Here is a 14,396-nt window from a genome sequence, read left to right on the forward strand (position 1 = left end):
CATACAACTTATTATATGACTACGACTTTTCACTACTGGGAGAGGGGGAATGTAACAAAGTCCAAGACACTGAGACAAATGATGAAAACACAAAGGTCAAACTACAGTAAATAAAGAAGATTCTTCATCAGAACAGCAGGTGGTGGATCAGCTACCTCTGCAGCTAGGCAATCAATCAGGGATACATACAGGAAAACACAATTCTACATGTTACGCCTAACCAACCTACAGATAATACGTATACACACCGACACAGAGTGTATATAGGCTTATCTTAGCAATGATCAAGCCAGGAACGGCCTTAACTGAAATAGCAATAATCCCTTTTATTGCCATGATCTCATCTCAAAGTATTGGCCAAGTGAAAGCTTGTTTTCACTTTTAGTGAGAGCAGAAGGGGAAAACCAGTGGTCAGTAAACAATCGTTCATTCTACAGTTCTCTCCCTCATAAATAGAAGCACACATCTGTGTTGCCAAAAAAAAAAAAGTCGCTGCCATAATCATCCGGGAGAGGATCACTCCTCCGAGTCCCCACAATCATGTCGTGGGGGGACTAGGGATCGGGTAATTGATATTCATTCGCCCCACCCTTTTGAACAGCAAAGAGATAAACCACTGCCAAATATGATTCTGGCAGCGGCTTGTCTTCCCATTGAAGAAAAGGATCGGGCGACTTAATTCGTATTTTGCAATCTTTATGTGCCCTAACAATCTGTCAGCAGACAGCTGGAAGGCTCACATACACATTAGATGGCAAGTTCTGAAGGAGAAGCAGCAGGGGTCCAATCATAAGAGGGAGCAAATATGAGGCGGTGGGGGTTAACCCTTAACTCTCCTGTGCGGGACATACAACACAAAAAGATAACACAATCTCAGCGCAGAGGTTAAGCCTCTTACACACCCAGATGAGGAGGCCGCAAAGTACATGGTGGGGCACACTTCATCAAAGGATGGAGAGGAGGTGCACATAGAATATCATATGTGATTGTTGCATGTAAGAGGTGAGGGGGCACTTCATGGTTGGACCCCATATTTATTAGAAATACTTGGCATATGCTGAGAGAAGTTAGGGACGCTTCCATATAGCATTTTCTCCTATGTTGAGTGGCCCAGTCGGGGCTGACGTCCGAACACCTCGCAAAGATTTGGACGTATGCGCTGATGTAGACATACGGATCCAGATTGAGTCTCTGTGTGCTCTGTCGTGAATCATTTTTAGCTGTATACGCCTAGTGGACGTGGACAACAAGATGTCTTCTACATCTAGCTGGGCCGGGCTAAAATTCAACTTCTGATTCTGACAAAAATTGGAATGATGGCGAAGTGTAGTAGAAAATTGATGTACTTAATTTGCTTAATCACGCCCAGGTATACTGCTGCTTATTACATTCAGAGCAATATCAGCGACTTGACAGTCATACAGAAAATGATTACTTTAAGTTATTGCTGCTAAAAGGTGATTCTAAAACTTACTTAATCAGCTTTCCGTCACTTTTCACACTGTTTCTGCATTTTGTCCTAGTTTTTGTTAAGTAATGCCACACCATTGTTGCATTTACCGAATTTTTAGATCTAAGGACCACAGGATTTTTATCATGTTATGTTGCATAAAACCCTAGTATTCAAAGAGGGTGTACTTAGTTCTTTCATTACTGTACCTTTGGATTGCAGCTGTAGCTGGATGGTTAAATTCAATCAGTAATACAATAGAAAAGTTAGTGTCTATTTTAGAAGCACACCCATCAAAGTTTTTATCCTCTTAATACATTGCAATCATCATTTTACAGCACTGTGTACTTACAAGTGCTCATTTTTGTCTTTCTACCCAATTATTATGTTTTCCATTGTCTATGACATCACATGACTAAAAATTAACTAGCTGAATCTTTTTAAACTATGTAGAAACAGGAGGTCAATTTTCCCTGTATGAGTAATCAGTCCCTGCAAAAGTCCCTGGCAAGGGGGAGGAGCTGAGCAGCTGGGTCATGAGTTGAGGAGGAAAATGATAAATGCAGTGAGAAGAGACTTCCTGTTTCGATATAGATCAGAGAAAATAGAATACTGTATTTTATAAGACACCCCAAAATTTTGAGAAAAATAGGGGGAAAAAAAAACCCTTTTTTAATAAAATGGTGGTGCTTCTTATAAACCATGCATCTTATTGCTTACCCGGGGGGTGGTGGCTACGGTGAAGCGGGGTCCCAAGGTCACTGCTGGAGGAGGCAAGAGTGGACCGTTGCTGCAGGCTGGGATGAGGGGGTGTTCAGATGTGCGCCGCTGCAGTGTTCGGTGGTGTGGGGGCTCTGACGACATTTTCTGAAAGCCCAGAGCCCCCGCAGTTGCATGGTTTACTATGCGGTGGACTCTGGGAAAATGGCTGCTGGGGCGGCGCATGTGCAGATGGATCTCTCGGCACCAAGATCTCGGGAAAACTCAGCGCTCTACTCTTGCCTCCTCCAGCAGCAATCCTGGGACCGTGCTCCACCGCAGCTGGAAAGGTATATCTGCATTATAAGATGCATCTCGATTTTCCCCAAAATATTTTTGGGGAAAAAAGTGCATCTTATAATCTGTTTTTGGTTTTATAATCTGAAAAGTACAGGAATTCACTGGGTAGAAAGGCAAAATGAGAAATTGTAAGTACACAGTGCTATATGACGACTGCAGTATATTAAGAGGATAAAAACGTTGATTGGGGTGCTTCTTTCAGTTGCTACTAAATGACTTTCTCATAGGCCATTTTCACATGTTTATTTGGTCAGTATTTTCCATCAATATTTGTAAGCCAAAACCAGGAGTTTGTAAAAAATGCAGAAGTGGAGCACGTGATTCTATTATACTTTTGCTCTCCTGGTTTTGGCTTACAAATACAGATTTACGGGGGGTGTGGCTTGCTGGGGATCAGGAGTAGACCTGTGTTACAGGAGCTCCTGAAAAATCCCTTATTTTGAGCGGCTATATGCATACATTTTGGGAAGAAATCTCTCAAAACTTTATTTAAAGGACTCAGGACCAGGACACATAATGAAAAAGATAACTTTTAAGAAGCCAAAAGCAATTTCGGGAGATATAGACCCCAGCCGAGACCTTGCTGCAGGCCGGTGCTCATATGACAAGAGGCTGCACTCATCGGTGCTACCAAGCCCCAGTCTTATGCCATCTAAAGAAGGATCTCTGGTCAGGCTCCCCTTCACAGCGACTCCCGTGCTGAAGCCCGCAGGCCTATACAGAGGAGGATTGCGGACTGCTGCTACCTTCGGAGGTAGGCCTAAAGCCGCGGTCTCGCCTGAACAAGGGAGACCAGGTGCAAGGAGAGATGTCGAAACCCCGCCCAAAACCACGCCCACGTTGTGTGGCAGGCCCACTCTCAGAAGAGGCGGCCTGGTCCCAGCTGCGGGAGAGACTCCAGGAGAACCTCTTCCACAAGCGGCCTCCATCCACAAGTCCCGGGGCTCTCTGCTGCGGCTGCGCATGTCGGGGCTGCCGCCGGAAACGAATCCAAAGCAGCGGCATCGCCCGGACATGCAGAGTCGAGAAGGAGAAGATGCGCCGAAGCTCCACCAACTGTTCCGCCCACAGCTCGAGCCGGCACCGCTGCGAGCAGCAGAGACACTGGCCCTGCCGCGGGGAAATCTCCAGGTGAGACTCGGGCACGGGCGGCTCCTGCTTCTCTACGGGTCCACCTGCTCCTGACCCCAGTCGGACACAACAACTATAAATAGAGTGATTGCTCTATATTCAATGCCGGGGAGGGGGGGCGGGAGGAAGGATGAAACCCCGCCCTTGACCCCGCCCATATCTAACAGCGGCACTGCAGCTAGAGAAAAAATAAGACAAGCTGCTAGCCGCACATTGAATTGTAATGCCCCCGCATTTGTACCACAGCCCAGACACCAGATGACAGAGGGGCACAGGGCTGTAGGTGACAAATCAAATCTTGATGACGTGTCACAAATAAACCACCACCCACAAGTGGCACCGTTACAGACAACCAGCGACTGCTCCATCCTAGGGGGGGGGAAAACACGAACACAGAATCTATATGTTCTTTCCCCAGTGCAGAGGGGATGAGAGACACAGAAAGACCCCCGACTGAACTGTTTATAGATAGTCTGATGAGAGTCTTCTGCGACCGTTTCAACAAAAAAGTGGAGGAACATTCACTAATAATGGACAAAATCTTGCTGTCTTTTAATCCGTCAAACACTCGCCCATCTAGTACGGATACAGCATCTGAGGCATACATAGAGGACGCATTGACATCCATTGCAGATAACCTGCACTCCTCATCTCTATCCTCCTCAAGGTCCTCTCTCAGCGATTCTTCGTCAACACATGACTCATATACATCCTTTGCAGACTCTTCAGACAATAATATGGAAGATTTTACCCGTGGGAACTATGACCTTCCCTGCACGGATCCTTTGCCGACTCTTCCTGTGTCCTCCGTTTTGCTGGAAAGTTTACAAAGAGACAAACTCACTTAAAAGTAACTTAGCATTTCTCGAAGATCATAGACGCAGAAAATCAGAGGAGTCCCGGAGTCCGTTAAAACCCCCCCACCTGAAAACCTACATCCACAAAATGATCTCTAATTTTTTTTCCCCGACGTCAACGATCCCAATATTATTGAAAGAATCTACCGAACTAAAAGACAAGTGTCCCTTCCACCTCATGTGCCAAGAGACCGTATTGTTTTTCCAGCCTGGGTTAGGGGCAAACTGTTTGACTTCTCCTCCGAAAAAAGCTTCTTGACATCTTTATATGGCCACTTAACATTCTTCAGAGACCTGTCTAAAGACACTTTGAAAAAACGTCGAGAGTTTTCGCCCGTTACACGGGAGCTCCAGAGGTCCCATTTTGCTTATTCTTGGTCGCCTTCCTCCACTCTTTTGGTGAAACTCCTGTCCGGAGTGGTACATGTCGCAACACCGGAGGTGGGTATGACCTTTCTGCAGCGACATGGTCTGATTCCTTCTAGAGCCTCCAATGGTCCTACTTGACTCGTAGTCCCGTCCTATACATAGATTATACATCCTAGTATGCTTATAAGTTCCAGTCATACTTCTTCCCCATGATTAGCCTTGATTTTGAGCCAAACTTTTCTGTTGTCCACATAGTTAAAGGAAAAATGAACTCCCCCCCCCCCCCCCCCCCCCATTTAGTTTAGGATCGCCTTAGGGTGCTTCCAGACATGACGGGCCTATGTGTACAGAAGAATTTAATGCACCTTTATTTTTACTAACTTGTTTCTCTTACAGGTTCCTAGGCGTACGTCGAAGTATTGTTTAGCTACAAATTGCTGCGTTATTCTACCTTTAATTTGAAGTCTTGATTAGCTACAAATAATTATATAATTTTCAAAAGCATGTATATGTACATTGATACGCCTGTCTTTTTTTTCCTTTCCCTGTCTTACAGGGAATTATTTACCCTTCCCCTTTACCTTTCTTCCCTACCCATTTCCCCCCACCTTCAAAAATTTTTGCAAAATCAATAAAAACTATTGGAAAGACAAATACAGATTTACAATTCTGACCAAATACTGAACATGTGAATGTAGCCTCATCTAAACAGTTCAGCTGGTATTGCTATGGAAATTCATATCCGGCATGGTCTTGGGATATGCCACAAATGTGTATCATGGGGATACTCAATTCAACACAAGAGAAACAAATGGGAGAGGCAACCAATTATGCACTCACCAGAACTGGTAATTATTCCCTGATGTTAAGTGTAGGAATGGTTTTTGCATGGGATATACTACATGCAGTGTTTCTCAGGTCCGGTCCTCAAGAGCCACCAACAGGTCATGTTTTCAGGATTTCCTTAGTATTGCATAGGTGATGGAATTATCACCTGTGCAATACTAAGGATATCCTGAAATCTTGACCTGGTGGTGGGTATAGAGGACTGGAGTTGAGAAACATTTGACTATAGGAACAAGAAGGACACTGTTAAAGGTTTGTCCACTTTATTTATAACAAATGTGTTGGTGAATTATATGGAGGCACTTGCTAATGAATTAGTATTACAAGGTCACTGCTGTTATTAATTTCTGGGGAGACTGTAGGAGGAGATTTACAGACTGTACAGTTCTCCTTTTCACAAACAACTGCTTATGGAGGTGCATTTGGCCAGACCGAGCCACCCACCTCCTCTAATTAAAAAACGCTGCATGGGAAAGCAGTTTTTCAATAAGCTAGATTGCTTTTACATATTTTTATAAGAAATTATATACACTGAGAAAATAACTTGTAAAAACCTTTATGTCTACTTTTTTCTAGAAAGGATAGACTACTAATTTGGCAACTAAGGCTTCAAGTGTCAATTTTTCATTTTTTGCTCGTGTGCATCTTTCCTGCAAGAACCATATTTGTTTTTGTAGCCACAGGAAGGTCAGCGTTACATGTGACATCATGCGTTTTTTGAATGACGAGCTCAATTCTGCAAGCGCACAGCGATTATGGCTTTAAAAAAAATTCACAACCTAAATTTAAAAAAAAAAATTATTAACACTTGAAACTAGATGTTTACATACGCTGTATAAAAAAAATGCATGTTTTTTTTTCTCAATATCTGACATGAAATCAGAATATACCTTTCCTGTTTTAGGTCAATTAGGATTACCATAATAATTAATATTTGCCAAATGCCAGAATAATTAGAGAGAGAATGTTTTAAGGCATTTTTATTACTTATGGCAAAGTCAAAAGTTTATATACATTTCATTAGTATTTGATACCATTGCCCTTAAACTGAATGACTTGGGTCAAACGTTTGGGATATCCTTCCACAAGTTTCTCACAATAATTGGTCAGAATTTGGGCCCATTCCTCCTGACAAAACTGGTGTAACTGATCCAGGTTTGCAGGTCACCTTGCTCACCCCTGCCTTTTCAGCCTTATCCATAAATTTTCAATAGGATTGAGATGAGTGCTTTGTGACGGCCACCCAAAGCATTGACTTTGTTATCCTTAAGCCACTTTTTTACCATTTTGGCAGTATGCTTCCAATCATTGTACATTTGGAAGACCCATTTCCACCCAAGTTTTAACTTGCTGGCTGATGTCTTGAGATGTTTCAGTATTACCACATAATCTTCTTTCCTCATGATGCCACCTATTTTGTGAAGTACACCAGTCACTCCTTCAGCAAAACAACCCCATGACATGATGCTGCCACAGTTGGGATGGTGTTCTTAGGCTTCCAAGCTTCTCTCTTTTTCCTCCATACATAATGATGGTCATTATGCACAAAAGGTTCAATTTTAGTTTCATCAGATCACAGGACGTCTCCAAAAATTAAGATCTTTGTTCCTGTATGCATTTGCAAAGATTAATCTGGCTTTTTAATGTTTCTTTTGGAGTAATGGCTTCTTCTCGGCAGAGTGGCCTTTTACCCTACAGTACTAGTTTCACTGTGGATATTGACACAATCTTACATGCTTCCGCCATCTTCACAAGTCCTTTACTTTTGTCCTTGGATTTATATGCACATGTCCTACCAAAGCACGTTCATCTCTGGGACACAGAGCCTGTCTCCTTCCTGAGCGTATGATGGCTGGACATTCCCATCTTGTTTGTACATGCATATAATTGTTTGTACAGATGAATGAGGCACCATCAGGTATCTTGAAATTGTACCCAAGGATGAGTCAGACTTGTGCAAGTCCACAATTCTCTTCCTGATATCTTGGCTGATTTCTTGAGACTTTCCCATGATGCTACACAAAGAAGCAGTGCGTTTCAGGTGTGAATTAAAATAAGTTCACAGGTGTCTAACTCGGTGTTACCAAAAAACCTATCCAAGCTTCCAAACACATGACATCATATTGGCAGTCCAGAATGGTTTAAAGGCATAGTAATCTGGGTGTATGTAAAACTTTTTACTTGTAGTAAGTAATACAAATGCCTTAAAACATGCTCTCTCTCTTTCTGGCATTTGTCAAATAATAGTTATGGTAATCCTAAAACCAGGAAAGTTTATTCTGATTTAATGTCAGGTATTGAGAAAAATATGTGTCTTTTTATATAGTGTATGTAAACTTCTAGATTCAACTGTATATGTGAGAGTTGTTTATTTTTCATTTCATTTATTTGGAGATCTATAGTGAATAAAAATGTAGATTTTCAAGTTTCAATTTGTTTTTCTTCTTTTTGGCGTTTAGTATTCAGTTTAACACCCCCCAGTGTCCAAGCAGATTTTGACCAGGCCACATTTCCATATTTTTCAAATCTGACCAGTTTCACTTTATATGGTTATAACTCTGGAACGCTTCAACATATCCCACACATTCGGAGAATGTTTTTTACGTGACATATTATACACTTTATAATAGCGTTAACATTTCTTCGATGTGAATTGTGTTTATTTGTGTAAATATCTGAAGTTTAGCAAATATTTTGCAATTTTTAACCCCTTAATGACCTGAGCTTTTTTTCGGTTTTGCATTTTCGTTTTTCACTCCCCTCCTTCCCAGAGCCACAACTTTTTTTTTTATTTTTCTGTCAATATGGTCATATGAGGGCTTATTTTCTGCAGGACGAGTTGTACTTTTGAACGACACCATTGGTTTTACCATGTCGTGTACTATAAAACTGCAAAAAAAAATTCCAAGTGCGGTGAAATGGCAAAAAAGTGCAATCCCACACTTGTTTTTTGTTTGGCTTTTTTGCGTGGTTCACTAAATGCTAAAACTGACCTGCCATTAAGATTCTCCAGGTCATTACGAGTTCATAGACACCAAACATGTGTAGGTTCTTTTTTATCTAAGTGGTGAAAAAAAATTTCAAACTTTGCTAAAAACAAATTGCGCAATATTCTGATACCCGTAGCGTCTCCATTTTTCGTGATCTGGGGTTGGGTGAGGGTTTTTTTTTTTTGTTTTGTTTTGTTTGTTTTTTTGAGTACCGAGCTGACGTTTTTAATTATACCATTTTGGTGCAGATACGATCTTTTGATCGCCACTATTGCATTTTAATGCAATGTCGCGGCGACCAAAAAAAAAACGTAATTTTGGGGTTTTGACTTTTCTTTCATTTAGCGATCAGGTTAATGCTTTTTCTGATAGATCGGGTGATTCTGAACGCTGCAATACTAAATATGTGTAGGTTTGATTTTATTTGTATTGTTTTATTTTGAATGGGGCGAATGGGGGGGGGAGGTAATTTGAACCTTTATATTTTATTTTATTTTTTATATTTTTAAAAACATTTTTTTTTTTTTTTTGGCATGCTTTAATAGCCTCCATGGGAGGCTAGAAGCTGCCATAACTCGATCGCCTCTGCTATATAGAGGCGATGCTCAGATCACCTTTATGTAGTCGAATTACAGCCTTGCTATGAGCGCCTTGTAATGTTTTCATTTTCTGTTCTGTCTAGATGTCACCGACCGCCATATTGGGACACCCAAGTGATGGGTGTTTCAATATGGAAACTGCTGCTGGTACCACCAGCGGAACACCGACGCACCACAAAGACACACACTGCCTCTTGGGCGGTACCACCAGAGGAACACAGTCAAGAACACCCCGCCGCTGGGATCAGCCGAATGATTCACTGACTGCTGCCATCTTTGTACAGGAGGAGTACATGCTCAGTTTAAGGCTATGTGCACTCAGTCAGGAAAGTTTGTAGAATTTTCCTGAGCAAATCCAGACTACTTTCGCAGGAAATCCGCTCGCATTTTTTTTGCAGATTTTTTCTGAGGTTCCCAATGCAATAATATAGCGGCAAATCTGCAAAATTAATGAACATGCTGCGTTTTTTTTTTTTCGCTGAAAAAATTGCGTAATGCATTAAAATTGATGGGATGCTTAATGTAAGCGTTTTCTAAGCCTTTTTGCAGCCGGAAAAAAACAAGAGAAAAAAAAAAAAATCGTGAACGTATGCACATAGCCTTAATGTGACCACCGCTGTCTGCACAAAGATGGTGGCGGTCTGATTTACTGCGCCTGCGTGAATTACGCGCAGGTGCAGTGAATCATTCAGCTGATCTTGGCGGCAGATGTGCGACTTGTCTACAGGCAGAGGAAGCCGATCACATTAAAGGGGTTTTCCCATGAACGAAAGTTCATTTTAAAAATTGACTGGGTCTGACCATGTATGGAGCATACCACATTCTCCTTGGCTGGGGAGGAAGCAAAAGACAATACTGACATTACAGCAGGGGATCACTGTGGATTCATTTTGTGAGGTAAAATATTTCACTGTTTTTAAAAAATATTTTACCTCACAAAATGTATCCTCTGCGATCTCCTGCTGTAATGACAGTATTGTCTTTTGCTTCCTCCCCTGCCCAGGAGCTGTGGTATGTTCGGTACACTGTCAGGCACAGAAATTTTTTAAAATGAACTTTGGTTCATGGGAAAACCCCTTTAAAAAGCAAATATCAACGCCAACATGGCTCTTCATAAAAAGTACTCCAATGACAATGAAAGGAAAGCAGCAATGGCACGTCGTCGAAGACAACAAAGGGCAAATGAGAGTCTTGAAGAGCAACAGCATCACTGGGACAAAAACAATGCATGTAAGTTTAGGCGTCAAGCACATGAGCCCCCTGATGCAAAAATCAGATTATCACAGGATGCCATTGGGCAACAACAGCGCAGCATGCTAGCCCCCATTGTGACATTACCGCCCTCCCGATGCGAGAGCATCGGGCCTCCATCTAGTATATGTATGTATATATTTATGTATATATATTTTTTTAAGCCTTGTTCTTTTTACAGACTAAAAACAATATTTTAGCAAAATGAATTTGTTTTTTCATCGCCATATTTTGCATCGTAACCTTATTTTTTTGCCAAATGAGCCATATTTGGGCTCATTTGACAAAAAAGTGGAGCTGAGGAATAAGGCCCCTTAACCACCGCCGCTAAAAGGCAAATCAGCAGTTATTTTAATGGATTTGTATAATTTTATCAATTATTTTTAAACAGGGAAGAGGTGGGTGATTTAAACAACTTAATTTGTACTTTATGTTTAGTCCACCTAAGACTATGTTCCCACAATGATTTTCTGCAGTATTTATGCACACATTAACTAAATTATGGTAGGTTATTTGCGTAGTTTACATTGCGTTTTAAGCGCACTTTTTCCATGAGTTTTTATTGCATTTTTGATCCTGTGCTTTTTTTGTCTTTTTGGTATGTCCATGTTTTAAATAAAGTGGCTCTGTTGCATTTCCACGACTGTTCATGCAATTTTTACCTGCAGATTTTCTGCATCCAATATAATTTTATGAGAAAATCTGCACATTAAAAACTCCATGTTCTCGCAAGGGAAAGTGACATGTTGCGGATTTAAAAAAAAACACAACCCAGGTCAGTTTAACGCAGAAAAAAAAGGGGGGGGGGGCAAGTGATTTCTATAAATCCCATTCGATTTGTTGACTTCTTTTTGCCCAGCAAAAATATGCAGTTTTAATAGCTCACTAAAGACCTCTTGTTGGAACTTATCCTTAGAAGACTTGCCGTTGATCAACATTATACTTAGCAAGCACATCAGCGATTACGTAATTTAAAAACAGCTGGCAGCAATTGACAGCAGCATCTAAATGGTTAAACATCAGCAATTGGAGCTAGCTCCGTTTGCTGCTGTTACAGGCCAATGCCGACTTTGTAACACAGCAAGCATCCGTTCAGTATGGGATGGTTCAGTTGTTCCTAATGCCGATGTAAACACTTTATAGAAAAGTCAATTTTTATGGTTGTTAGATGCGCCAATTCTAGGGCTTATGGTACCGTCACACAGTGCAATTTTGATCGCTATGACGGCACGATTCGTGACGTTCGAGCGATATAGTTACGATCTCGCAGTGTCTGACACGCTCCTGCGATCATGGACCCCGCTGAGAATCATACGTCGTAGCAGATCGTTTGAAACTTTCTTTCGTCGTCTAGTGTCCCGCTGTGGCGGCATGATCGCATGGTGTAACAAAGGTGTGCACGATATTGTATACGATGTGCGCATAGTAACCAACGGCTTCTACATCGCACATACGTCATGAAATTATCGCTCCAGCGTCGTACATTGCAAAGTGTGACAGCAGTCTACGACGCTGGAGCGATATTGTTACGATGCTGGAGCGTCACGGATCGTGCCGTCGTAACGATCAAAATGCCACTGTGTGACGGTACCCTTAGCCTCGGCTCTTCACAACTGCCCTGGTGCGTTGGCAATCGAGGTAATGGTTTTGGGGTTGATGTCAGCTGTGCAATGTCTGAGGGCAAGCCCAGGTGTTAGTAATGGAGAAGTGTGTCTGACACCCCCATTACTAACCAAAAGACAAACCTCTTTTACACATTCATTAGCATAAACAAAATAGAATAATCCAAAAGAAAAGAGATCCGCTGTAAATCCATAATATGGATGTCTTACGATGATCCCTGACTCTGCTACATCCAGAAGCTGTGATTAGAGGTGTCATCAGTAACTTTACTGCTCATCACGGCCACAGGAACACACAGAGTAGCATGTGAATTCAGCAGTAAGGTTTACGTACTTCACAGATGCTGAATTGCAGTAATTTTACTGACATCACCGCTCGCAGAGTGAGAACCGGCGTAAAGTTAATACACTGCGAGTGGTAACATCAGAAAAGTTACCGCAGTTCATCGCCTGTGAACTGCGATAACCTTACTGACGTCACCGCAGCCGAATTCACACACTGCTCTGTTTTCCTGCAGCCATAGTGAGCAGTAACGTTACTGATGTCACCATTCTTCACAGCCTCCAGATGTAGCAGAGTCCGGTATCGTCCATATTATCGATTACGGTTGACACTTTGGATTACTTTTTATATGTTTTTAATTGGGTAAAAGAGGGTAATTGTTGGGGTGTTTTTTAAATATAAAAGGACTTTTCTGTGTGTTCTTTTTCTTTTAACTTAGGAGGTTAGCAATGGGGGTGTCTGACAGGGGCTTGATGTCAGTGGACATTACACAGCTGACATCAGCCCCAATACTATTACCCCGATTGCCAACGCACCAGGGCAAATCAGGAAGAGCAGAGTCTCCGCGCCAGACTTTCCGCATCTAATGGATGAGCCATTTCAGGGGCAGCTGAGGGCTGGTGTTATTAGTCTGGAAAGAGGCCAATATCCATAGCCCTTTACAGACTATTAATATCAGTGGCAAGCTGTCTGCTTAGTCTTTGCTGGTTTTTAAAAATAGGTGGGAACCCACGTCATTTTTTGGGTCCCCCCTTTTTAATAACCAGTAAATACCGAGCAGACAACTGCAGGATGATATTAATAGTCTGGGAAGCTCCATGGATATTGTCCCCTTCCAAGAATAAGAACACCAGCTCACAGCAGGCTACTTTCCCTCAGCTGGTAATTAAAAATAAGTGGATCCCACAACATTTTTTTAAATTTACTTATTTCTTAGCTAAATACAAGTACACAAACATACTCACACAATGCACTTATTATATATCTCACTGACCTCTGATGGCTCATGCTGTGAATTTACTGTACTTGTACTAATGAAATGTTGAGCTTCCTATGAGATGTGTTTGTAAAAATTGTATGACATGCATGGTCCATGTGATTTTTAATTTCGCACCCATTGACTTGCATTAGTGCGTCACGGACCTTTTAAGTGGCCATAAGCAGCATGCTGAGATTTTTTTCTTCCTCATCCCAATTCCAGGTGAGGAAAAACCTGCCTTATTGAATAACATTGGTGCCAGTGCAATGTGATTTTTTTCACACATTGCACTTTCCGATTTTATACGCGGATGTGAGCGAACCCTAACTGAACAGTCCACGTTAGATGAGTGGGAGCGGGCATACACATCTCTCTTACCCCAGCATTTCCACTAACCTTTCATTCTTCAGTCAGGCTAGGAATGATTTTTGGATAGCAAGTGTCAGACAACACTTTACAGTATGTGAAGTTTCCAATATTGAAGGTTTTGTGGCTATTTAAAGGGGTATTCCCATCTCAAAGGTCCTATCCCAATATGTAGTAGGTGTAATAATATTAGCAAATACTTCCAATTAGAAATGTCGCATACAACATGTACAAGGCATTGTAGTAGCTTAGGTATCCATGGTTCTGACCACTCAGTGACCGATAGTTAGCCGTTAGTGGTCGTAACAATGGATACCCAAGCTACTACAATGCCCTGCACATGGGGTAAGCGACACTATAGAACAGCAGTTTTTTTCTGCGCTGCTGGTGAAATCCCACGAACGGACTTGGGTGATGGAGGTAAATAAAAAGCTTTTTTTGCGGTTAGTAGAGCTATCTGTTTCAAAGTTATCCAACTTCTTCCTCAAGACAACCACAGGCTTCGTGAGGACGAAGTTGGATAACAAACTCGTAGATCTAAACCACAAAAATTAAAAAAAGCTTTTTTTTCACCTTTCTCCTGAGTCAGTTTGT

General features: G+C 41.8%; 1 protein-coding gene across 2 annotated transcripts in view; it reads right to left on the reverse strand.

Moving 5' to 3' along the window:
• NPTN (neuroplastin) overlaps window positions 1–14,396 on the reverse strand; it is a 136,347-nt gene that overhangs the window by 57,666 nt on the left and 64,285 nt on the right. The gene's annotated exons all lie outside the window — the stretch shown is intronic.

Source organism: Ranitomeya imitator, chromosome 4 (assembly GCF_032444005.1).
Source record: "Ranitomeya imitator isolate aRanImi1 chromosome 4, aRanImi1.pri, whole genome shotgun sequence".
Taxonomy (NCBI): domain Eukaryota; kingdom Metazoa; phylum Chordata; class Amphibia; order Anura; family Dendrobatidae; genus Ranitomeya; species Ranitomeya imitator.